The 24,182-nt window shown below is 51.6% G+C and overlaps 1 protein-coding gene across 4 annotated transcripts in view; it reads right to left on the bottom strand.

The window, feature by feature from the left end:
- RIMBP2 (RIMS binding protein 2) overlaps positions 1–13,335 on the bottom strand; it is a 92,490-nt gene extending 79,155 nt beyond the window's left edge. For all 4 annotated transcript variants that reach the window (XM_086856456.1, XM_086856460.1, XM_086856459.1 and 1 more), the window contains exon 1: positions 12,760–13,335. The gene's annotated coding sequence lies outside the window, so the exon portion shown is untranslated. The remainder of the gene's footprint in view (positions 1–12,759) is intronic.
- Positions 13,336–24,182: the final 10,847 nt, after the last annotated feature.

The following is a 24,182-nucleotide window of genomic DNA, read 5'->3' as shown; positions in this document are numbered from 1 at the left end:
AGACCTGAAATCTCCAGCTCAGCTCCACCCAAAGAGCTCAGACAAAACCCCAAGTCTGTCTCACAAACAAATGATGGAGTGGGGACGGGGAGGGAGTGAATCCAGCTATGGAGAGCACAAATAAGGATATTTTCACGTTTGGATAACTGGCAAAACGCTGGTGGCACAGCGGGAGAGCTCTCAGCAAGGCCACGAGTGTGCCAGTGTGTGTGAGGCAGCAGCAGGAACCAGCACTCCTCAGTTCCCTGCAGCAGGAGCAGCTCCCTGAGCCTCCCAGGAGGATGTGCAGAGCTTCCAGACTCACCTTCCCCCAGGGAGCCCAGCAGCTCCTCCAGCACAAAATCCTCTCCCATCGCTTCCCCTGCCAGGATCCAGCTGCTGGATTTGGCTTTTCTGGTTGTTCATTCATTCCTCATTTATGCACCAGGAAGTGACTGAAGTGTTTGGTGTGCATTGTACAGAAACCTCCACATCTCCTGCTGGTTTCCTCGCTGCAGCAGAGCTCTGGTGTGGGCAGCTCTGCCACTTCTGATTCCCAGCTCTGCCACTGACTCACTGCAGAAATTTGGTGAAATTTCTGCCCTTCTGAACAAAGTGGGGATCACAGTCATTCTTACCTAGGAGTTGTGCACAGAGACTTTGTTAATTAATGTCTGTAATTTGAAATCTCGAGATGAAAGGCAAAGTGCATCACGTGAATCCGTGAAACATAAAATAAAACACGTATGGAATAATGCATTTACCACTTCTTTAGTGCATTTAACACTTCTTAACCATTAATCCTGTGCTTGTAAAGGGCAAACTGCTGCCACTGCATTGGAAACAGACCTGCAGAGAGAGAGCCAGAGGCTAATAAATCTGTGAACTCTCTGCCTGCAGACCTTCCTCCACCCCACCGAGGAGGAATGAGTTTAACAGCGCCAGTACCTGCCACACTGCCTGGAGACAACCTGCACAAAACTGCTCCATGGAAGGGAAACAAACGAGCCTGGTGTGTGTGTGCTGGCTCACCTGCAAGCTGACCCCAGGGCTTCCAGCAGGGCTGCTCTGCGCCCCTCCTGCAGCCCACCCCAGCCCACGGAACAAACACAAACCTGAAACAGCACAAAGTGATGGCAAAATGTGCAGCAGGGGCAGTTTACCCCAAACACAGCCATTTATTAGTGTGACTTTCTGTTCTATCTTTGTGGAGAAAACCTGAGTGTGATCCCAACATTCCACCTGAATCCCGTGCATGAGGGCTCAGAGGGATTCTGGAGACAGTACAAGAAATAACCCAGTGAATTTGGCCCCATGGGAATAACAATTCAAAATAAAATTCTGCTTTTCCCAAGAACACCTTTGGGAAAAACCTACAAAAGAGCAGCAGAACTATTCACAAATATTATGGCAGTGAGAGACTGGGAGAAACCTTGGCCTTCCAGAGCAGATGTAGCTTTTACTTAGGAGCTCTGCATTGAAAAATATTCACTCACCTACACTGAGAGAAGTACCAGAGGCACCATGTACTGCAAAAGTAAAAGGGTTTTTTACATAAATAACATTCCTGCAGCACTTGGAGAAAGGGAATTCAGACAGAGAACAAGGCCAGGGAGCACTCAGACAAGGTAAAAACTGAAGCTGGGTTAGAGCTCAGCCAGACAGATGCTGTGGAAAAGTTTCACTGAAGATGAGCAGCTTTTGGCATTTCTGAACATTCCCATCACCTTGGCAATCCCTGGGTGTTTGAATTGGAGCACCAAGTCTGTGCCTGAGTCAGAATTAGTGATGAAATCAGACCTACCTTGTCATTTTGTCACTATTAGACAAAAAAGAATAAGCTCTTTTAGTGTTTCATAAGATAAGCTCCCCAAATTCCTGGTTTATTCATACAGCCCTTTCTTCTGGCTCGTTCCAGTTCCAACCCATCCTCCCTGAACACAAATCCTACACTGACACAAAAAGCCAGAGCTTTGAGATGTGTTTTAAGAATTCCACACTCTTTGTAAATGGTTTTAATTATTGCTGATGGAAATAATGGGGTTTGTTTCTCACACGTCTCTCCTGCCCTGCCAAATGTGCCCGGCAATTTGAAGAGATGTGAGACACAGGATGGATATTGTGATATTTCCCTGAAGTATTTACCTGCTGGTTTTATTATTTATGTAATTGTGGTCTGTTATCAATCCAATGATGATGGATAGTGATAGCTGAGCATTCCCGTGGGACTTCATCCCTGAAGCAGGTTTGATGGAAGGATAAAAATCCAGATTCATTTTCTCCCATGCACAGGAGGAGATTTACCATGTACCTGAATAACTTACACTGCACCAGCCCATGATGAAAGAAACCCATTTCAGCCCTGAAGTTATTCCAGGAAATCAGAAATTCTGATAACAGGGATGCCATGGACCTTTAAAAGCATCACAGGCATACCTTATTCTGCCTAGCTAATGCCAGCAATTATACTTTTAATGAATGTAGCAGAGAACAAAAAACAAATAGTGCTGCATGCCTCAAATCTGCATTTTCCTATCAGCCATGACTGCTATGAGAATTCTGTGCTCCTGGCAACTCTTACACACCACAAACAAAGCCTCATTTTTATCCTGGAGGCAGATGTGGTGTCAAGGACAGTCCCTTTTTGCTGACCTGGGAGCTGTGCTTTGGAGGGGGAGCAGCCCACAAATGCCAAGCCTGTAAAATATAAATTGTCATGAACTACTGAGGACAAAGCCAGCAGCACAGACAAGGAATTAGTAAAACTAATCAGTAAAACTCATCAGTGTTTAACAGAGCTCTTCTGAGCTCACTTTTGCCAAATGATCTGGAGATGCAAGTGCAGACAGACAACAGTGGAACCCCCTTACCCACATGGGAAACAAATGGGTGCTACCTTTTAATTCATTGTTTTTTCCACTCCACCTCCTCTCACTGGGTGTTTTTTTTAAGCCTCTCCATTTCTTCCCTCCTTACCCCAAAGCCTGGGAAATCCTCCAGGACCTGACCTGAGCACCAGAAGAATCACAAGAGCTGAAGTGGGCAAACCAAAGGGAACCCCAGTGGACACTCTGCTCCAGACCCCTCTCCTGCTGTAAAAAACCTTCTCTCAAACAATCATTTCCAACTCACTACAGCCAGTTCCATCCACACGTTACTGTGCACAGCCCAGCTGCATTAGGGAACATTTCCTGTTAGCTACAGCAAATCAGAGTGAGGAAACACCCTTCTCAACAGCTGCATGGGCCCTTCAATGCTATTAAATAAAGTGATGCTAAAAAATCAACAAGGTGGTTTGATTAAATGTCCCGGTAGTTTTTTATGTAACAGAGTAAATGTTACACAAAGCACAATGGGGCAATGGAGGGGGAAGGCAGCACCTCTGAAAGGGCTAAAATGCAGGGCAAGGAGGAAGGAGAAGGCTTTTCCTTTGTGCTCCTCAATTGCTGCGTGCCTGTGCTGTGTCCAGCTGGATTTCTGTCCGGGGAGGGCTCTGGGGATGCTCTGAGCTGGAGCCCAGCGCTGCTTCGGAGCTGGGAACGCTCCAGCCGGGCACTGACACCTCCATGGGTGCTGTGCCACTGAAACCTGCCTCTTCCCTCCTGTACAGGGCACAGGAACTGCACTTGCATCTGCTCCTGCTCTCTGCTCACAGCAATTCTCCCAAAACAGCCAGTGAAGGCACCTGAGCCCCACGGTGCCACAGCCTGGGCTCAGCAGCTCAGTCACTGCTGGGCTCCTGAGCTCCCACCACCATGGACAGCTCATCCTCCTCTCCTCTGCTGTCTCCTAAATTCTTCTGTCTTATTTTAGGACAAGCAAAGATTGTGTATTGACAAAACTTTTAGCATTATGTTATAAAAATATCAGCAGCTTGAAGCTTTATACCCTTCATTTCCTTGTAGCAGTATTTGCAGAAATTAAAGAGACATTTTTCCAAAGGGAAGTTGGGCTGCAGGCTGAGCACAGGGTTCAGGGTTTATGACAATTAGTAACCACCAACATCCAAGGTGGCAAAACTCTCAGCTGGGATGATGGCTGGGATCAATGTCCAGAGTGGCTGCTTTACCCTGGCTGTGTGTGAAACATCCCCTTTTGGAGCTCTGAGCAAAGCTGAGAGCTCCATCCCTGCAGGGGCTGAGCTGCAGTGGCTGCAGCTGTGCCGTGGTGTCACCCCAGGAGCAGCCCTGGCTCCCAGTTGCCCTGGCCCTTGTGCTCACACAGCGTCTGCACAAAGCTCACAAACCCTCGCTGCCACTTCTGCCCTGCTCCAGCCTCAGCAAGAGCCCCCAGGCCCTGGAGACAGGGGAGGATCCCCTGGCAGTGCAAGGAAGGAGCTGCTGCTGCTGCTGCTGCTGCTGCTGCTGCTGCAGGTTCTCCAGAGCTTCCTTCCCTCCCTGGTGTCCCTGCTGTCCCTGGGGTCCCCAGTGTCCCTGCTGTCCCTGCTGTCCCTGGGGACCCTGGTGACAGCTCTGCCGTGCCTGTGTCACTGTCAGCACAGCAGCTGATCCCCCTCAGCCTCAGCATCCCTGCCCTCACCAACAGAGCAGCCACGAGCTGCAGCTTTCCTCAGAAACACAAAAACACCGGCTGTACCCACCTGCCCTACCAAAACCCCCAGAAAACTGCAGAAAACTCCTTTACAGCTGCCTCTGTTCCCGTTCCAGTTCATCCAGGAGCCACCAACCATGGAGACACAGCAGCCTGAACTGTACTTAATCTTCAAATAAACCAGAGTTACTAAAGTCACAGGCAGGGTGTGGTAAATACATTTACACAGGAGATTTAAGACTGTTGGATGGAGACCATTTACAGCTCCAGGATACCCAACAGGCAGCCCTTGCCATGCACAAACTGACTGCAGCCACCCTGATTTATCACAGTAGTAATTTTTTTAAAGATTAATACATTTGCAGACTCATTACTATGAGTAGCACATGGGCAGTTAATTTAAAATGAAACAATAAAAATTGTAGAAGATCAATACTTGCCCCTCCCCCTTTCTTATACAACATTTAATTAAGAGAAGCAATACAATGGATAAATGTTAGACCAGGTTCTGCCAACAATATCCACAGATTTCTACTGACCCTGCTGAATCATCTTGGGCAAATAAACCTGAAGCACATTGAAAATTTCTGACCTGCAGAATGGACAGAATGATATCAAAGCACCGTTCTTAAGCACTCAGTAAAGAGTTTTAAAGCAGACTAAGAGCTTCTCTAGACAAAACACAGGTTCACACAATTAGATTTCAATATGAGATTATAAACTTGTAAGTCTGATATCCTTTAAAAAAAACCACACAAAATTTCATCCAGCTCTTCCTCATTTCTAATTGCAGCTCCCACTGCAAGGCCTCAGCAGCTCCTTGCCCCTGAGCCCTCCCTGCAGATGAAGAGAGGCAGAAGATCCCCTGTGATTATCAGAGAACACAGCCAGAGCCACAGACAGCACTCAGCCTCCAAGGCCATGCCCTGGCCACAAAACCAAAATGAGATTATTCCCTTCAGGACTCCATGGAGTGCCTGAGCTGCACTGGACAGTGCATAAATATGTGTAGAGATGTGTAAAGATGTGTAAATGTGTTTAAAGGTGTATGAAGATGTCCCAAGGTGCTTTAGGCACCAGGAGTGTGGAGCTGTGTGTGAAGCAGGAGCAGGAGGGAGGGAGGGAGGGAGGGAGGGAGGGAGGGAGGGAGGGAGGGAGGGAGGGAGGGAGGGAGGAAGGGAGGGAGGGAGGGAGGGAGGGAGGGAGGGAGGGAGGGAGGGAGGGAGGGAGGGAGGGAGGGAGGGAGGGAGGGAGGGAGGGAGGGAGGGAGGGAGGGAGGGAGGGAGGGAGGGAGGGAGGGAGGGAGGAGAGCTCTGACTGTGAGTGGACACCTTGCTGCCATTTACAGAAGTGCTCCTTTAGCAAACCAGAACCTAATGAATTACCAGGCATTAAAAATGGATGGTCCCTACACAGCACTTTTTAAAGCTGCCTTGATTCCTGTTTTCATTTCACATAAAGCACCAGAGCCCAGCTGAGATCTGTGGGAGGCGAAGGTGGGGATGAACTGAGGGGCTCTCTGTGTTTGTTCTGTGCTCGGGACACTTCAAAACCGGCGTGAGCAAAGCTCTCAGGAAAGCAGAAGGGCTCCTGGCATCCTGCATTTAATTTCCATTTGATCATTACCTGGCATGCCAGTGTTTAAATGCGAGCCCTGCAGGGAAGGCAGACAGAGCCATCTCGCCAAGGAAGACAATTGACCTGACAAGCGAGGGCACAAATCTTGTGCCAGAACAAACCATCCACAAGATTTCTACAGTCATCCTACATAAAAAACCTGATCAGACTGTTGGCTTCAGACAGAGCCTTATGTCAGGCCCAGTATGACACAAGCACATTTTCCCCAACTACTTAAAGGTTATGTAATAGAGATCTGCAGAGCATTAGCAGCCACATGACACGTCCCACTAAGATTTCAAACTGCCACCTACAAAATTTAATTAGCAAGCAGTAAACAAGAGAGAAGGGAAGAAACACACTCCTGGAGCTGGCAGGGAATATTCCTGAGGTTCTGAAGGATGTGCAGGATTGGGGGCAGGGAGGTGGGGGGAACAGAAAGTCAGATTTAGCAGGAGGTGACGCTGTGAGTGTCACAGAGCAGGGAAATGCAGCGAACAGGGGCCGGATTCAGCCCTGGAGTGCTGCTTGCAGTGACAACTGTGAGCTTCATCCCCCGAATTGTGAGCACCCCCAGCCACCTCCAGGGAGTGGCCAGCCCCAGCACAGTGCCAGGGGCTCTGTGCTGTGCTCCTGGGACTGGCACAGGCCTGTGAGAGCCTTTGTGACCAGCAGCAGAGAACAGTGACACAGAGGGACAGGGCTCTTCCCACACCACCCAACAGGAGCCCTGCTATTCCACACCAGACTAACAAAGAACATCTTTTCAGCTCCATAAGAAGGAGGTACAGAAATATTCAGCAGGAGCTGAAAAGGTGAAAGTCCCAGAATAAATTCCCTGTTCTGGAGGAATTTAGCCTTGATTTAGGATTTTTCTAAGCCAAGCCTAAACGAGTTAACCTGCCTCAAGAAAGGCTTCTTTTCCTTTCAAAGATGGCACGAGGGGGCATCATTGTAAATTTTTCCATCACCCATCCAGTGTAAAAACTTGATAAGGCTATCTATAAAAATGATTTATGCTCCTCAGTGAAAGAAAATAAATCAGTCTGGTTCTGGGGGAGGTGGAGCCTGAAAGGAAAAGGGTGCATTGATGGCTGCCCACCAGCTCACCGTGATCACAGCAAGCCTTGAGGAAGAGGAGCTGGCTCTGGGATGATCTTTAAGGCAGAAATGGAAGAGGGTTTCAAATTGTCACGGGATGAGAGCAGGGAAGAGGATTTGTGCCTTGCTGTTACATTCTCAGTGCTCTCCTTTTGCCTGGTCACACATCACCCTGCACTGCTGCTGACCAGCAAACACTGGGCACAGCAACACCTTCTAGAAATCGAGCCTGTTTGTAGCAGAAGACAGAAAACTTGATGACAATTACATATTAAAAACAAAACCAGAAATCGAGCCCCTGGTCCCGTTCCCTCTGTCCTGACACCTGCACTGTGAATGTTTCTGCCACCAGCAGGGGAACGAGGCTCTTCACTCCAACCTGGACATGCCCACGAGCACAACAGGGCATTTAGCTAATCAAATGTTATTCCAGAAACCTCAGAACAAATTCAAATTCCTCTGGCACTCAGCAATATCCTTCTGTAGATCAACAGCACACGATGCAGGCTGTCAAGTGATTTATCAGTAGCATCTAGAAGCCTCTGTTGGGATTCAGCATCCTGATGGGGAAAACAGTATTTGGTCTGAAAATCTCATTTCCTAAGCAGATAAAATAAATAGAATGTAGTGGAAAGAGTTCATTATTATTCCCATTTACAGAAGGAGAACAGAGCCCAGGAGACACCAAATGCTTTGCTCAGGGCCATTCACAGAATGTGTGGCAGGGCTGGAAGCCCTCTCTGGTTTCCTGACCAGCAGCAGTGTGACACGAGTTTAGGGCTCTGGAGTTTCCTCCCCAGACCCCAGGTGGATTCCAGCCACCATCTGCAGGTGAGTGTGCAGGATGAACACGGCTCCAAGGGGCTCTGAGCAGGTCCCAGTGAGCAGAGGAGCCACAGTGACCATCCCAAGGGCAGCCCCAGGAGCCTGAGCTCTCCCCAGGGCTCAGTGCCCTTCCCTGAGCCCCCTGAGCAAAGCAGAGAGCCCCCTGCTCACCCCTCAGCTCACACTGGAGGAATCTGCATTTCCCAGCGCTGTGGCTACACTCCAGCTCTATTTCCATTCACGATACTGGGGTTTATTTCTCAATCCTAGCAGCAAATGGTGCTCTAACAGAAGAAGTGCCACTGTCAGCAGCACTCTGAGGCAATCCTCCCCTGTGGTGGCCAGGCATCTCTCACACAGCACCAACACAGAGGTGATCAGCAGTGGCACCTGGCGCTTTCCAGAAAACCTGAGCCAGATTCCAGCTCCTTGGTGCTGTGCACAGAGAGACTTTCCAAAGAGAAATTGTTATTTCTACAGCTTGGCATTCTATCAGAACAGGATATACAGGCTATGAAAGGGGGAAACAAAGGATTTACACAAAATTCCAGTTTAGTCAGAACCTTTTGCTGAATAATAACCCAAAAATAAGTCCCAGGAAAAGAATCGTGACTAACAGATTTTTCAGCTCCTGTGACATATTTCATAGCAGTGAACGGGGCCTGAAACACTTCCAGTGAAATGACAAACAGCCTTGACTGTCAAACCGGCCTTCATTCAACATAAATACTGAAAGGACAGGACGTGATGCATGAGCAGCCAGTTTCTCATTACAGCGTGATCTTGGATGTTTAATTTTGATCTGTGGTGGGGCACACGAAGAGGAGCCCCCCAATAGCCGAGGATATGAATTATGCAGTGATGACAGGTTTGTCCTGCAGCAATCCAGCCAGGTTGAGAGCTCTGCAGCTGTGTTGTGCTGGCTGATGAATGCAGTGCTCAGTGTCCCACGGCTGTCCCCAGCACTCACACACGGTGTGTGCCCATCTCACACCCATCCAAGGCAGCCTGTGCAGATGCTGCACACACAGCTTCTACAAGTGTGGGGCTGACCTGTGCAGAGATGCTGCCGATTTCCGAGCTGGCAATCACTGCAGCAGCATTTAGCAGCATTTAGCAGCATTTAGCAGCATTTAGCAGCATTTAGCAGCGTTTAGCAGCATTTAGCAGCATTTAGCAGCTCTTCAGACCATTTCCATGCAGGAATCTAAAGCACTGCACTGCCCCTCGCTTTTCCTACCCCTAAACCCCACCTGCTGTTTCAGAGCTGTACTCGGTTTGAGTTGTAGAAATTTCTCTGTTTCTGGACAGAAAGGCTCTGCCTTTCTCAAGAAGGTGCTCCAGGCAGGGGCAGAGCAGGCTGGATGTGGCAGCTGATGCAGCCGTGCTGGATCCCGGCAGGCTGGAGCTCGTTCAGGTCTGCAGGCAGGGAAAGCCAGGGCTGCTCTGCAGCCTGCAGACAGCATGAGCACATCCCTGCTTTCATTTACAGTCCCTCATTTCCCTGCTGAAAACTGCACAAGGCCACTGGCCAGGACCATCAGATCAAAAATGAATAACAAAGAGGCGCCTAAAATAGACCCAAAATCCTTTAAGGTACTACAAGTAGCACATAGATATTTCAAAGGCTGTCTACAGTGGTGAGTCCTGGCTGACATCTGTAATATCTGATCTGAATTACCTTCTTCAGTTGTCAGCTGGGCAGACTTGAAAGCCCTCCTCTAATAAAAATGTGACACCTCCTGATCAAAAACACCAAAATACAAAGTGACTACAGCAACTTTCCTATCAGTGCCATGTACTGATATTGATATTGATATTTCTATTACATTGACTTTATGGGGATGCTGTAACTTCCCCTCTGCTGCCTGGTCTGTGTTTCAGGATTTCTTGCTGTTTTCTTAAGGCAGCTCTTCTTGCCAAGCAATAGTCCTTATTTTTATTTGGATGATAGCAATCATGGTATTCTTCTCCTGTCATGGAATACCTGATGCAGTTCTTGATGTTACAGCCAATGGCTTTGAATTTAGCTTATTTCTGCAAAATATATCCAACCCCTCGGGAAGCAGACTGCATTTGCCAGCTGCAGTGTCAAGATTCACTAATAGGTTATTCTGCTGAGTTATTTTATATTTCAGCCCTGCATCACTGCCTGCTGCGGTGAAAACAGCCCAGGCAGTATTTCACCTCTGAAATAACAGGCAGCAGCAGCTTGGAACAGAAAAGCCGAAGCCTTCCTGAGCACTGAGGTTCTCCTCAGTCACAGCTGCACTGAGGCCATGCACAGCTGAAATGTCGACCTTAACATCACTCCGGGCAGGGCACAGCCCCTGCCCAGCGCCACAGAAACACCGATTCGGGGAGAGGTTCATGAGAGCCCTGCAGAGCCCCCGCAACACCGAGCACAGCACAGCACAGGAGAGCACAGGAGAGCAGCACAGCACATCACTGCACTGCACTGCACAGCACAGCACTGCACAGCACAGCACAGCACAGCACTGCACAGCACTGCACAGCACTGCACAGCACAGCACTGCACTGCACAGGAGAGCAGCACAGCACTGCACAGCACATCACTGCACTGCACAGCACAGCACAGCACTGCACAGCACATCACTGCACTGCACAGCACAGCACTGCACAGCACAGCACTGCTCAGCACAGCACTGCACAGCACATCACTGCACTGCACTGCACAGGAGAGCAGCACAGCACATCACTGCACTGCACAGCACAGCACAGCACAGCACAGCACAGCACTGCACAGCACAGCACAGCACAGCACAGCACAGCACTGCTCAGCACAGCACAGCACAGCACAGCACAGCACAGGAGAGCAGCACAGCACAGCACAGCACAGCACAGGAGAGCAGCACAGCACAGCACAGCAGAGCACTGCTCAGCACAGCACAGCACAGCACAGCACAGCACAGCACAGCACAGCACTGCACAGCACAGCACAGCACAGGAGAGCACAGGAGAGCAGCACAGCACATCACTGCACTGCACTGCACAGCACAGCACAGCACTGCACAGCACATCACTGCACTGCACAGCACAGCACTGCACAGCACAGCACTGCACAGCACAGCACTGCACAGCACAGCACAGCACTGCACTGCACAGCACTGCACAGCGCAGCACAGCACAGGAGAGCAGCACAGCACTGCACAGCACAGCACAGCACTGCACAGCACTGCACAGCACAGGAGAGCAGCACAGCACAGCACTGCACAGCACAGCACTGCACAGCACAGCACAGCACTGCACTGCACAGCACAGCACTGCACAGCACAGCACTGCACAGGAGAGCAGCACAGCACAGCACAGCACAGCACAGCTGGAGAGCACAGCACAGCACAGCACAGCACAGCACAGCACTGCACAGCACAGCACAGCACTGCACTGCACAGCACAGCACAGCACTGCACAGCACAGCACAGCACTGCACTGCACTGCACAGCACAGCACTGCACTGCACAGCACAGCACTGCACTGCACAGGAGAGCAGCACTGCACAGCACAGCACAGCACTGCACTGCACTGCACAGCACAGCACTGCACTGCACAGCACAGCACTGCACTGCACAGGAGAGCAGCACTGCACAGCACAGCACAGCACAACATGCTGATTCACTGGTGTTTCTGGCAATGTGCAATAATCAAAGGTTGTTATTGTGTTGTTCGTGCTCGGCTGCAGAACAGACACCCCCCGGTCCTGCTGTCCCTGGTGCCACACAGACACGGCTCTGTCCTGTCCTGCTGTCCCTGGTGCCACACAGACACGGCTCTGTCCGGTCCTGCTGTCCCTGGTGCCACACAGACACGGGTCTGTCCTGTCCTGCTGTCCCTGGTGCCACACAGACACGGGTCTGTCCTGTCCTGCTGTCCCTGGTGCCACACAGACACGGGTCTGTCCGGTCCTGCTGTCCCTGGTGCCACACAGACACGGCTCTGTCCTGTCCTGCTGTCCCTGGTGCCACACAGACACGGCTCTGTCCTGTCCTGCTGTCCCTGGTGCCACACAGACACGGCTCTGTCCGGTCCTGCCCGTTCTGTGGACAAGGGCTGAGCTCTTTCCTGGCCATCGCTCTCCTTTAGCAGCAGATGCCAGACCAGCGCGGATTTGCCCAGCCGGTGGCTCCGTGCAGGAGTGACTTTGCCATGACACAATAATTCACATTTGCACAGCAAATACAGCACGCCCGGGGCTGGGGCAGGGACGGCACCGACACAGACACAAACACAGCCATAACCTGCCAAAATGGCTTTTATCCTATTGGAAACCCTCGAAGTGCCTGGGAAATGACATCAGATTAAACATCAGTCGGAGGGAGGATGGAATAATCTAGCAAGAGTTTAATCCCTTTACCTAGCGCTCGTGCACGATGCACATTTTACCATTCCGAGCGGCCCCCAGAGGGGAAGATGCACTGAAGGGCACGGCCAGATTGCTGCAGAATGATAAAGTTTGCCTGCCTGCGATAAGAGTTACCGATGCCAGAAGGGATTCTCCCCCCGCACACGCATCCCCATCCCCATCCCCATCCCCATCCCCATCCCCATCCCCATCCCCATCCCCATCCCCATCCCCATCCCCATCCCCATCCCCATCCCCATCCCCATCCCCGCCGGGCCCGCAGAGCCGCGGTGCTCCGGGGGACACAGCGAGACATCCCCGCCTACCTGGCTGCGCTCAGGGGCTGCCCGGGGCTCCGGGGCTCATCCCGGCCCGGAGTGGGGCCGGCGGCGCTCGGGGCCGGCAGCGGCAGCAGCTCCGGTATCAGGGCCGGTATCGGGGCCGGTATCAGCTCCGGTATCAGGGCCGGTATCAGGGCCGGTATCAGCTCCGGTATCAGGGCCGGTGTCAGGGCCGGTATCAGGGCCGGTATCAGCTCCGGTATCAGGGCCGGTATCAGGGCCGGTATCAGCTCCGGTATCAGGGCCGGTGTCAGGGCCGGTATCAGGGCCGGTATCAGCTCCGGTATCAGCTCCGGTATCAGGGCCGGTATCAGGGCCGGTATCAGCTCCGGTATCGGGGCCGGTATCAGGGCCGGTATCAGCTCCGGTATCGGGGCCGGTATCAGGGCCGGTGTCAGGGCCGGTATCAGGGCCGGTATCAGGGCCGGTATCAGGGCCGGTATCAGGGCCGGTATCAGCTCCGGTATCAGGGCCGGTATCAGCTCCCTTATCAGGGCCGGCAGCAGCAGCAGCAGCTCCGGGGCCCGCGGCGCTCGGGGCCGGCGCTCGGCGGGCGCTCGGCGGGCGGGCAGAGCCGAGCGAGCAGCATCACACGGCCACCGAGCCTATGAGGCGGCAGCAGCGCTCCCGCAGCCGCCCCAAGATGGCTTTCCCCGCTCCCTGCCCGCCGCACACCGGCCCGGCCGCAGCGGGAGCCCGGGGGCACCGCGGGGGAGCCGGGCTGGGGTCGGAACAGCCGGGATGGGATGGGAACAGCCGGGATGGGATGGGAACAGCCGGGATGGGAACGGAACAACCGGGATGGGAACAGCCGGGATGGGAACAGCCGGGGTGGGAACAACCGGGATGGGAACAGCCGGGATGGGAACAGCCGGGATGGGAACAGCCGGGCTGGGGTCGGAACAGCCGGGATGGGATGGGAACAACCGGGATGGGAACAACCGGGATGGGAACGGAACAACCGGGATGGGATGGGAACAACCGGGATGGGAACGGAACAGCCGGGATGGGAACAGCCGGTATGGGAACGGAACAACCGGGATGGGAACAACCGGGATGGGAACGGAACAGCCGGGATGGGAACAGCCGGGATGGGAACAGCCGGGATGGGAACGGAACAACCGGGATGGGAACGGAACAACCGGGATGGGAACGGAACAACCGGGATGGGATGGGATGGGCAGAGCTGGGGCGGGCACAACCTCTGGTGCGGACACAGCCGGGCCGGGAAGAGCTGAGGCGGACACAGCCGGGCTGGGCTGGGCAGAGCCGGGCAGAGCCGGGCCGGCCAGAACCGGCCAGAACCGTCCACACCGGGCACCGCCGGGCCGGCCAGAACCGGGCACAGCCGGGCCGGACCCAGCCGGGCACACCGGCCAGAACCGGGCCGGACCCAGCCGGGCACACCGGGCAGAACCGGGCCGGGCACACCGGGCAGAGGCGCTGGCGCTGCGGGCGCTGCCAGCCCGGGGTCCGTGGCGGGGTGAGCCGTGGGGCTGGCTCGGAGCTGTGACCTGCCCGGGTCCCCAGGGTCCGCAGGGTCCCGCAGGGTCCCGCAGGGTCCCGCAGGGTCCCCCAGGGTCCCCAGGGCCCCCAGGGTCCCCAGGGTCCGCAGGGTCCCGCAGGGTCCCGCAGGGTCCCCAGGGTCCGCAGGGTCCCGCAGGGTCCCCCAGGGTCCGCAGGGTCCCCAGGCTGCTCCGCCGCCCGATGGCAGGGATGGATGCAGAAGGGAATTAACGCGGATAACCTGGAGCATCCCAGCCGCCTCTCCCCAGAGAGCACAGGGACACGCTGGAACGGGACACAGGGAAAGGTTTTTGAATAAATCGAATTTTAGAAACCCGGCTTTAGTCGTTCCCTCATGGTTTTTCGCTCCTCGTTTCTCCTGAGCAGAAATGATCCGAGTGACAAAATCTGATCAGTTTGGGAGTGCGTTCACTACAACATCACTGAATTCTCCAGGCTGATGAAGGTTAAATCATCAAGAAAACATCTGAATTATATTGAGCGGTATCTCTGTATTTTCCTTTTAGTATTTTACAGGGGAAGGAAATCTTGCACTCTCAAAGCACTATTTCATTGATTTCTGTTCAAGTATCTACAGAAATACATCCCTCAATTCAATAATGTCTTTCCTGCAGTTCCTTTTCTGATACCAGCCTTCCTCCCATAGTTTTACCCACAGGCAGGGTGAGGAAGAGGAGGATTTTCAGGAAAGTTTGTTGTTAACAGAAGATTTCCCTCAAGCCTAATAGCTCTGTATTGAGTTAAAGTGCATGGGGAGTGCCCTGCTCTGCAGGGCTCAGCACCTGAGCTGCCCTGGCAGGAATTAGGAGCCATGGAAGAGGGATCGATGATGATCTCTCCCTCAGGTTTTGTCCTATCTGGATTCCCAGTTTGTGGAGCCCTGGAGAGCTGGGGGATCGCTCCAAACTGGCCTTGCCTGCATTTCTGGGTGCTGCCAGGCACCCAGCTGAGCACCCAGAGCTTCCAGCAGCACTGGGAGCCAGCACTGCATGAGCACAGTTCTGTTCTGGAGTGACACCGTGGGCACAGTGTGATCTGCAGAGCTGCTGAGGAATCTGTCCCTCGTTAGGTGAATGAAACACCCAGCTCTGAGCCCTGGGACGTGAGACTGCGAGAAGAACAGATGAGGAGATGCTCTACAGACACTCTGTGCTTTCCTCCCTCGACATCTGCACTGGCACAATCTAGAAAAACCAGAGTCTTCTGAATGAGAAGTCCAAAATCTAAAGATAAGGTCCCCAAGACCTTTCTGTTGTGCAGACCTCATCCCCAAATCTCTTCCCTGAGATTAGTGATGGCTGCAGCTGGAACAGCACAACTCTGGCATTGTCTGAGGGGAGCTGTTCCTAGCCAGGTTCACATGTTCATTCCCAGGTTAGATTATGGCTCTGATCATCAGGTAAGGCACTCTTATAACCAGTTTGTGGCATAAATGGCTTTTTTTAAATTTTTTTAATTTTTTTTAGTGTAATTTTGGCAAGTCAGATTTTTTTTCCCTCAGCTGAACCTCAAACTGCAGTGTTCCTTGTGCCTGGATCAGCACTGAGCACAGCTCTGCACTGAGGGAGTGGGACCAGAATGTTGCAGGTGGTGTTTTGGAGATCTGGAGGAAGGTGACTGTTCCCTTATGTGCATTTGAACAAACAAAACAACAACATCAATAACCCCAGTCCAGAGCAGCTCTCCTCCATCCCTGGCAGGGGTGGGTTCCAAACGTGGGTATCTGCAAGTGGGGGTGAGTGGGTACAAACATGGGTAGAATATGGAAATTATCATAAACTTTCTCAAAGCCTTCTTCTAAAAATACGGAAAATTATATGAATAAATTTGATTAAGTCACTCTGAAAGTAAAATAGCAACTAGTTTTTAAACTCCCAGTACAGACTCAACTGTTATGGAGGTTTTAAAATGTATTCTTTATTTCAAGAACATGTTTAGCAGTTTGAGTCATACAAATTTGACATATGCAACTTGTTATGCCACAGCAGACGAGAACTGACATTTTACTGGAACTGTAAGGTGTCAGAATTTATTATCATAAACATTTTGTTATTAATTTGGTAGTTTGTGTGGCCAAATATCAGCATTAATGATATAGCTTGGTAATGTTTTTTTCTGGCTGCAGTTGTGCTGTTGATGGGCTATTGGCATGTAAGAATATACATAACACATATCACAGTTTGGCTGAGAGCAGAAAGGGAATTCCAGCTCTGTGTGCTGTGGAATCCCAGAATAACAACCCCCAAAGAATGACCCTTCCTCCTGACAGACATTCCTTAGGGAAACACAGAGAGCAAAAGGCATCTTCCTGTGGAAGATAAGGGCTCTATGAGATACCATTTTAACTGGGGCACTTTTCACAGGCTATAATCAATTTCATGTTCTTTCCAGTCCTTCTGAATTACATGAAACAATTATTTAAAATATATTCCAAGAGATGGGTTCTCCTCCCCTTAGTATGAAAAGCAATCTCTCAGGGTGTTGTTTCAATCACACACTGGTGACAAACCCTCCCCTGGCCAGCTCCAGTTTTTGGATGCAAAGCTGGAAAAGGAGCTGACCTGTGGGGCTGCCAGGCCTCACCCTGGCACAAAGGACAGCTGCCTCTGCATCCTCAGCATCTCCTTCTGCCTCTGCAGCCCCAGCATCTCCTTCTGGCTGTGTCTCAGCATCTCCTTCTGGCTGTGTCTCAGCATCTCCTTCTGCCTCTGCATCCCCAGCATCTCCTTCTGCCTCTGCATCCCCAGCATCTCCTTCTGCCTCTGCATCCCCAGCATCTCCTTCTGCCTCTGCATCTCCAGCATCTCCTTCTGCCTCTGCATCCCCTGCAGCTCCTTCTGGCTGTGTCTCAGCAGCTCCTTCTGGCTGTGTCTCAGCAGCTCCTGCCCTGGCTCCTGCCCCTGCAGCCCTTCCCACAGCACAGCAAAGTCTCCATCTCTCCCCTGCCAAGCACGTGGGAGCAGAGATGGGATCTGAATCTCTGTCTGAACAAGGAATATCTTCTCCTGTGCTCCTTCTTGTGTTTATCCCAACAATCCTCTGCCCCCAGAGCAGCAGGACCCTGCACCCCCTGCACCCCAGCAGCTCAGGGCAGGGCAGCTGGGCAAGCCCAGCCTTTGGGAGCTGGAAGTTGCTCCTCTCCCAGGGTTTGCTGCTGTGCAGAGGCCTCAGAGGTGCTGCTGGTAGGGCACAACACCAGAACAGGACAATGCCAAGAGGAATTTGATGCTGGGGTACAAATACAAAGTGCAGCAATGCCATGGAGTATTCCACAGTACGAGTTCATTTCCTCAGTGAAAGTCTTGGGTCTAAAGCAGAAGTGTTGTGCATTCAGACCCAAACTGTCCTGCACAGGATAGCTTATTGCTATTAATTATTGTGTAAATTATCTGCTTGAATGAGAAATGGACAGATAAATATTTGGGGTTTAACAGACTGATCAATAAACAATTCTGACTGTAACTGTTTACCAGCACAGTTTGATATTGAGAGCTGGGTTTTTACCTGCCCACGGGCACCCCAGCTGATTTTGGAGTTCTTCACACTCCCCTTGCAGCAGCTGGATCTCCAGATCTTTTATGCCTTTGGATTGTTTGTTGATATTTTGCAGATGTTGAGATGTAACATTGACAAAGTACATTTTCTGCTTTGGATGCAGTGTTCTGGTGATTGTTTTTGTGATGACAGCAGTGTTATTGGATGACAATGTCAATGAAGCTGAAGGGTTGACAGCCTGGTAAGGAGAAAATACATTTTCCATGTCATTCTTGCGAAAGCTTTGTCTGAGGGAAAGAATTTAATTCAAATTCTTTCAAAAATCATAGCGTAAGTGCTTTATTTGAAAGTTTTCTTCCTCAGACATTTCATTCAAGCTGTGAGTGAGTGAGAGACAATCTTGTTTGATCAATCACAGGTAAAGAGATAGGGATAGCACAAAGAAATGAAAGCAGACAATCTTTTTCCTTTTTCCTTTTTCCTTTTTCCTTTTTCCTTTTTCCTTTTTCCTTTTTCCTTTTCCCTTTTCCCTTTTCCCTTTTCCCTTTTCCCTTTCCCTTTTCCCTTTTCCCTTTTCCCTTTCCCTTTCCCTTTTCCCTTTTCCCTTTTCCCTTTTCCCTTTTCCCTTTTCCCTTTTCCCTTTTCCCTTTTCCCTTTTCCCTTTCCCTTTCCCCTTTTCCCTTTTCCCGTTCCCTTTCCCTTTCCCTTTCCCTTTCCCTTTCCCTTTCCCTTTCCCTTTCCCTTTCCCTTTCCCTTTCCCTTTCCCTTTTCCCTTTCCCTTTTCCCTTTTCCCTTTTCCCTTTCCCTTTCCCTTTCCCTTTCCCTTTCCCTTTTCCCTTTTCCCTTTTCCCTTTCCCCTTTTCCCTTTTCCCGTTCCCTTTCCCGTTCCCTGTCCGGTGTCCCCAGCCGTGCATGCTGCAGCTGCAGCAGTGCATGCAGCGATGCATTTACCACTGGATGGCAACCGAGCTCTTCCCCCGGGAGCGCGGGGGAAACTGAGGCAGCTCCGAGCTGGGCAGCTCCCGGCGGAGGGGAGGGCTCGGGCTGGCCCAGGACAATCCTTTCCCTTTTCCATGGCTCGGGACAAGGCGCTCATTGCCGGCCGGACGGGCGGGGAGTGAGAAAGGCACAAATGGAAGGGACGCTGCCTCTGTCCCCTGTGCCAGCCCGGACCTCCCTCCTTCCCTCCTTCCCTCCTTCCCTCCTTCCCTCCTTCCCTCCTTCCCTCCTTCCCTCCTTCCCTCCTTCCCTCCTTCCCTCCATCCCTCCTTCCCTCCTTCCCTCCTTTCCTCCTTCCCTCCTTCCCTCCTTCCCTCCTTCCCTCCTCCCCTCCATCCCTCCTTCCCTCCTTCCCTCCTTTCCTCCTTCCCTCCATCCCTCCTTCCCTCCTTCCCTCCATCCCTCCTTCCCTCCTTCCCTCCTTCCCTCCTTCCCTCCATCCCTCCTTCCCTCCTTCCCTCCTTCCCTCCTTCCCCTGCCCGGGGCTCTCTGTTCCCCTGCCCCTCCGGGGCTCCAGGGCCCCTCCTCACCGCTCTCCTCCCTCCGGGCACCTCTGCCCCGTCCTGGGACACCGAGAGCTCGGCTGAGCCAGTCCCGGCACCGGGCATGGCATTCCTGCCTTTGGGATCTGTTCCAGGGACACCGGAGCCTGCCCTGGCCTGGGATGTTCGGTGTGCTCCAGCCCCAGCTCCATCTCCATCCCCATCCCGTGTCTGGATGCTCTCTGTGCCCCATTCCAGCCCCATTTCCATCCCCATCTCCATCCCCATCCTGTGTCTGGATGTTCTCTGTGCCCCATTTCCATCCCCATCCCGTGTCTGGATGCTCTCTGTGCCCCATTTCCATCCCCATCCTGTGCTGGATGTTCTCTGTGCCCCATTTCCATCCAGATCTCCATCCCCATCCTGTGTCTGGATGTTCTCTGTGCCCCATCTCCATCCCCATCCTGTGCTGGATGCTCTCTGTGCCCCATCTCCATCCCCATCCTGTGTCTGGATGCTCTCTGTGCCCCATTTCCATCCCCATCCTGTGCTGGATGCTCTCTGTGCCCCATTCCAGCCCCATTCTGTGCTGGATGCTCTCTGTGCCCCATTTCCATCCCCATCCTGTGCTGGATGCTCTCTGTGCCCCATTCCAGCCCCATCCTGTGTCTGGATGCTCTCTGTGCCCCATTCCAGCCCCATCCTGTGCTGGATGCTCTCTGTGCCCCATTCCAGCCCCCTGGGCACAGAGGGGTCCCTGCCATGGCCAAGGCCCAGCTGACTCTGACTTGGCTCTCTGAAGCAAGAAATCCTCCAAACTCCGAGTGATGGAAGCTTCTGCCCAAGCTGGAGTTCGGGCAGGCTCCCCCAGCCTGAGCTCTGGGATGACCAGTTTGGATGAAGAGAGTCAGGAAAGCAGAAGCAGCCCGAGGTGTGTTACATCTGCTAAATCTGCACATGAATATTTAACTGCTGAGTTCCTTCTATTAGGCATTAAACTGTTGAGTAAATGATACAGTAAAAAGTGTCCTTGCATCGGTGTAAAAAGCATCAGAGTATCAGTGGTGCCAAACACTTAAGTGTTCATTGATTTTTTAAAAGCATTTTTTATGGTGTTTGCATCTGCTGAAGGGAGAAGCACTGGAAGCTCTGGATCCACCAGTGAACAGAAAAGATGAATCAGAGCAAACATCAGGTGAATTTCACCGGGGCACCCCAATGTCACTGGAAAAGGAATTTCTCTGCAGACACTGGGGCTGTGCCTCCATCTCCAGGGCAGACTGGGCTGTCCCCACTCTGCCAACAAAGGCTTGTTGGAAACTTCCTCAGCCTCAAGGGGTTTTGGAAAGAAGCTGATCCCCCTCTTACACAAACCACACGTGCAGACAAAGATACCAGAATCATCACAAAAGGCATTTAACATCAGCATTTATTCATTTATTTTTATTGGGGGATCACTTCAAATTGATCAATATTTTAAATTAGGTATTTTACAATACAAGCAGTAAATATCTCCAATAATAAAAAAGTCATAATGGGATAGTCCTGTTACCATTCACAGCAGAGCTCCTAAAACTGCAAAGAGTTATTTGTAATTTGTAATTTGTGCTGGACCATGAGACAAACCAAACATATCAGGGAAGGTGAACCCGAGATGAATCTCGGTGTGCCCCGTGCTGGGCTGGGTGCAGGATCTGTTTCACCTGACCCTCAGCACCTCTGGGTGCTGCCAGTGCCACGAGAGAGTCCCAGCAGCTGGCAGGAAAGCAGGGGAAGGCTTTAGAGCATTGATTGCTTTTTGAAGTGTCCAGATATTGCTAAATCAGGTCTGTTTTACAGCGTGCTACAGTCAGTGCAAGCCAGCCTCGCCTCCCAGAACTCACAAACCCCAAAAAACATCCCAAAGCACAAGGGCACTCGGCCTCACATCGTCCTGCTCAGAGCAGGCTCCCTCCTGCAGGGCTGGAACCTCACCTTGGCACAGGGATGGAGAGAGCAGGGATGGAGAGAGCAGGGATGGAGAGAGCAGGGATGGAGAGATCAGGGATGGAGAGAGAAGGGATGGAGAGAGCTCAGGGATGGAGAGAGCAGGGATGGAGAGAGAAGGGATGGAGAGAGAAGGGATGGAGAGAGCAGGGATGGAGAGAGAAGGGATGGAGAGATCAGGGATGGAGAGAGCAGGGATGGAGAGAGAAGGGATGGAGAGAGCAGGGATGGAGAGAGAAGGGATGGAGAGAGAAGGGATGGAGAGAGAAGGGATGGAGAGAGCAGGGATGGAGAGATCAGGGATGGAGAGAGCAGGGATGGAGAGAGCAGGGATGGAGAGAGCAGGGATGGAGAGAGCAGGGATGGAGAGATCAGGGATGGAGAGAGCAGGGATGGAGAGATCAAGGATTCCAAGCTCAGGGATGGAGAGCTCAAGGATTCCAAGCCCAGGGATGGAGAGCTCAGGGATTCCAAGCCCAGGGACGCTGAGAGCTCAGGGATTCCAAGCCCAGGGATGGAGAGCTCAGGGACTCCAAGCCCAGGGATGCTGAGCAGGAGGCTGCACTGCAAAGTGCCCCTGGCTCTGTGCTCCTGCAAGCTCTGGCAAAGCAGCTGCTCTTTCACTTTACGTAACATTTAATCTTGTACAACCAGCACCGCTCCCACAGGGTAAACAGAGTCAGATCTCTTTCTCCAAGCACCAGCACCTTTATTTCCATCTTCTCCCCGCTGCTGCTGTGTCAGCTGTCCCTGTTTGGCCAGCAGGACCCGGTGTGCAGTCCCAGCGGGGGTGTGGATCCCATATCTGAGCAAAGTTCAACCTTGCAGCACAAGCAAGGTCTTGTTGGAAAAGGAAGTTTGGAGTTCTTTCCTGTGCCCAGAGCTCGGGATGGCCCCGTCCCTGATCCCTTGCACAGCTCAGATCAGCGTTACAGCTCCGTGGCTGTGGGAGCAGAACTCCACAGGTTGCAACAGATCCTGTTCATCAAACACTTCCCCTCTTAGCACAGAAAAGATATTTTAATGCAATTAAAATTATGCCACATTTACTTTTCTGGTATGAATGGTAGGGAAGTCAACAAGGGCACTTATTTATATCTGTGTAGGATGAAAAAGCTCAGTGGAAACCCAGGAAAAGCATCCTGGCCCACAGGTCTGAGTCACTCTGCTCAGCACATGCCTTAGCAGTGAACCAGCTTTGAGGAGGAAAAACATAGAAAGCAGATATGGAATCTGAACCCAGCCCTGCAGGGATATGTGAATCCAGCTGGATTGCAGGGAAACACAGATTTTGCCTTTATTTTCTTCAAATTTGCCTGAAGTTTATAGTAATTTCTGTAATTCTAGGGATTAAAAAAATAAATATATTAGCTGTGATTAAAAATACATGTCAGCACTTGCTGAATTTTATTGTCCTGTGAATTTATGTTTTGTTTGTAAGACTGATTTGTTCCATGGTTTTATTTGCCTCATACTGGAAGGAAAACCATGCCTAAAAATCCATTAGGGGGAAGTGTATAAATGGGAACTCTGACAAAATCTCTCTATAAATAGTTTCAGAGTCAGGAGAGCACAAGTGTGCCCAGCTGTCAGCCCTGGGCCTGGGCAGAGCCTCAGAGCTCTGCTCCAGCCTGTCCTGGCAGGCAGAGGGTGACCCTTGGGGCTTCAGGCACAGGCCAGGATGTCTGTCCCCTAAAATGTCTGTCCCCAAATGTCTGTCCCCTAAATGTCCCCTAAAATGTCTGTCCCCCAATGTCTGTCCCCCAATGTCTGTCCCCCAATGTCTGTCCCCAATGTCTGTCCCCCAATGTCTGTCCCCAATGTCTGTCCCCAAATGTCTGTCCCCTAGCATTAACTCCCAGCCCCCAGCTCTCCTGCCCCATGCTTCCCCCTCTCAATATTCTGCTGAGCACTTTGAAAACTCGCTGCAGAAACTTGCTGTGGTTCTTGGAGTGGTTCTGAACCTAATTTTAGGTGAACTTTTTTTAAATCCTGCCATTTGACTATTGAGGAGCTGTGGAAATGCACAGTGAGAAATAGCTCTGTATTGTAGGAGTAGTCTAAATGTGCCCTTCCACACATGCAAATTAATTTATTTCAAATCAGTGCAGCATTGGTGGGCAGCTCAGGAGGCAGGAAATGGCTTCTAACGTGGCAACACGGAAAGGAGCTGTAATTATTTTTAACAGTGAATGTTTAGAGTGTTTGCACTGGGACAGGAACATCAGTTCACCACAAATGGTGATGTCAGATGTGGGGAACAGAAAGACAGACCAGGCAAACCTTGTGGCAAAGCCAGGAGAGAGACACAAATGTAAAACTAGAATCCTTATTGTGGATTATCTGCTGTGGGGATGAACATCTTTCCTCAAATGAAGTGAACGCAGCTGCTTTCCAAAAACAGCATCTGCAGCTCAGGCTCATCAGGACACCCCAAGTGACCTGTTACCAGAACTCCCACAGGCCCTGGAGCTCTGTCTGTCTGTTTGTCTGTCTGTCTATCTATTATCTATCTATCTATCTATCTCTCTATCTCTATCTCTATCTATATCTGTATCTATATCTATATCTATATCTCTGTATCTCTCAGAGATGGGATGCAGGATCTCTCAGAGATGGGATGCAGGATCTCTCAGAGATGGGATGCAGGATCTCCTGGAGATGGGATGCAGGATCTCTCAGAGATGGGATGCAGGATCTCCTGGAGATGGGATGCAGGATCTCTCAGAGATGGGATGCAGGATCTCTCAGAGATGGGATGCAGGATCTCTCAGAGATGGGATGCAGGATCTCTCAGAGATGGGATGCAGGATCTCTCAGAGATGGGATGCAGGATCTCCTGGAGATGGGATGCAGGATCTCTCAGAGATGGGATGCAGGATCTCCTGGAGATGGGATGCAGGATCTCCTGGAGATGGG

The sequence above is a fragment of the Cyanistes caeruleus genome, chromosome 18 (genome assembly GCF_971803275.1).
Source record: "Cyanistes caeruleus chromosome 18, bCyaCae1.hap1.1, whole genome shotgun sequence".
Classification (NCBI taxonomy): Eukaryota; Metazoa; Chordata; class Aves; order Passeriformes; family Paridae; genus Cyanistes; species Cyanistes caeruleus.
This window is presented reverse-complemented; position numbering and strand designations above follow the sequence as displayed.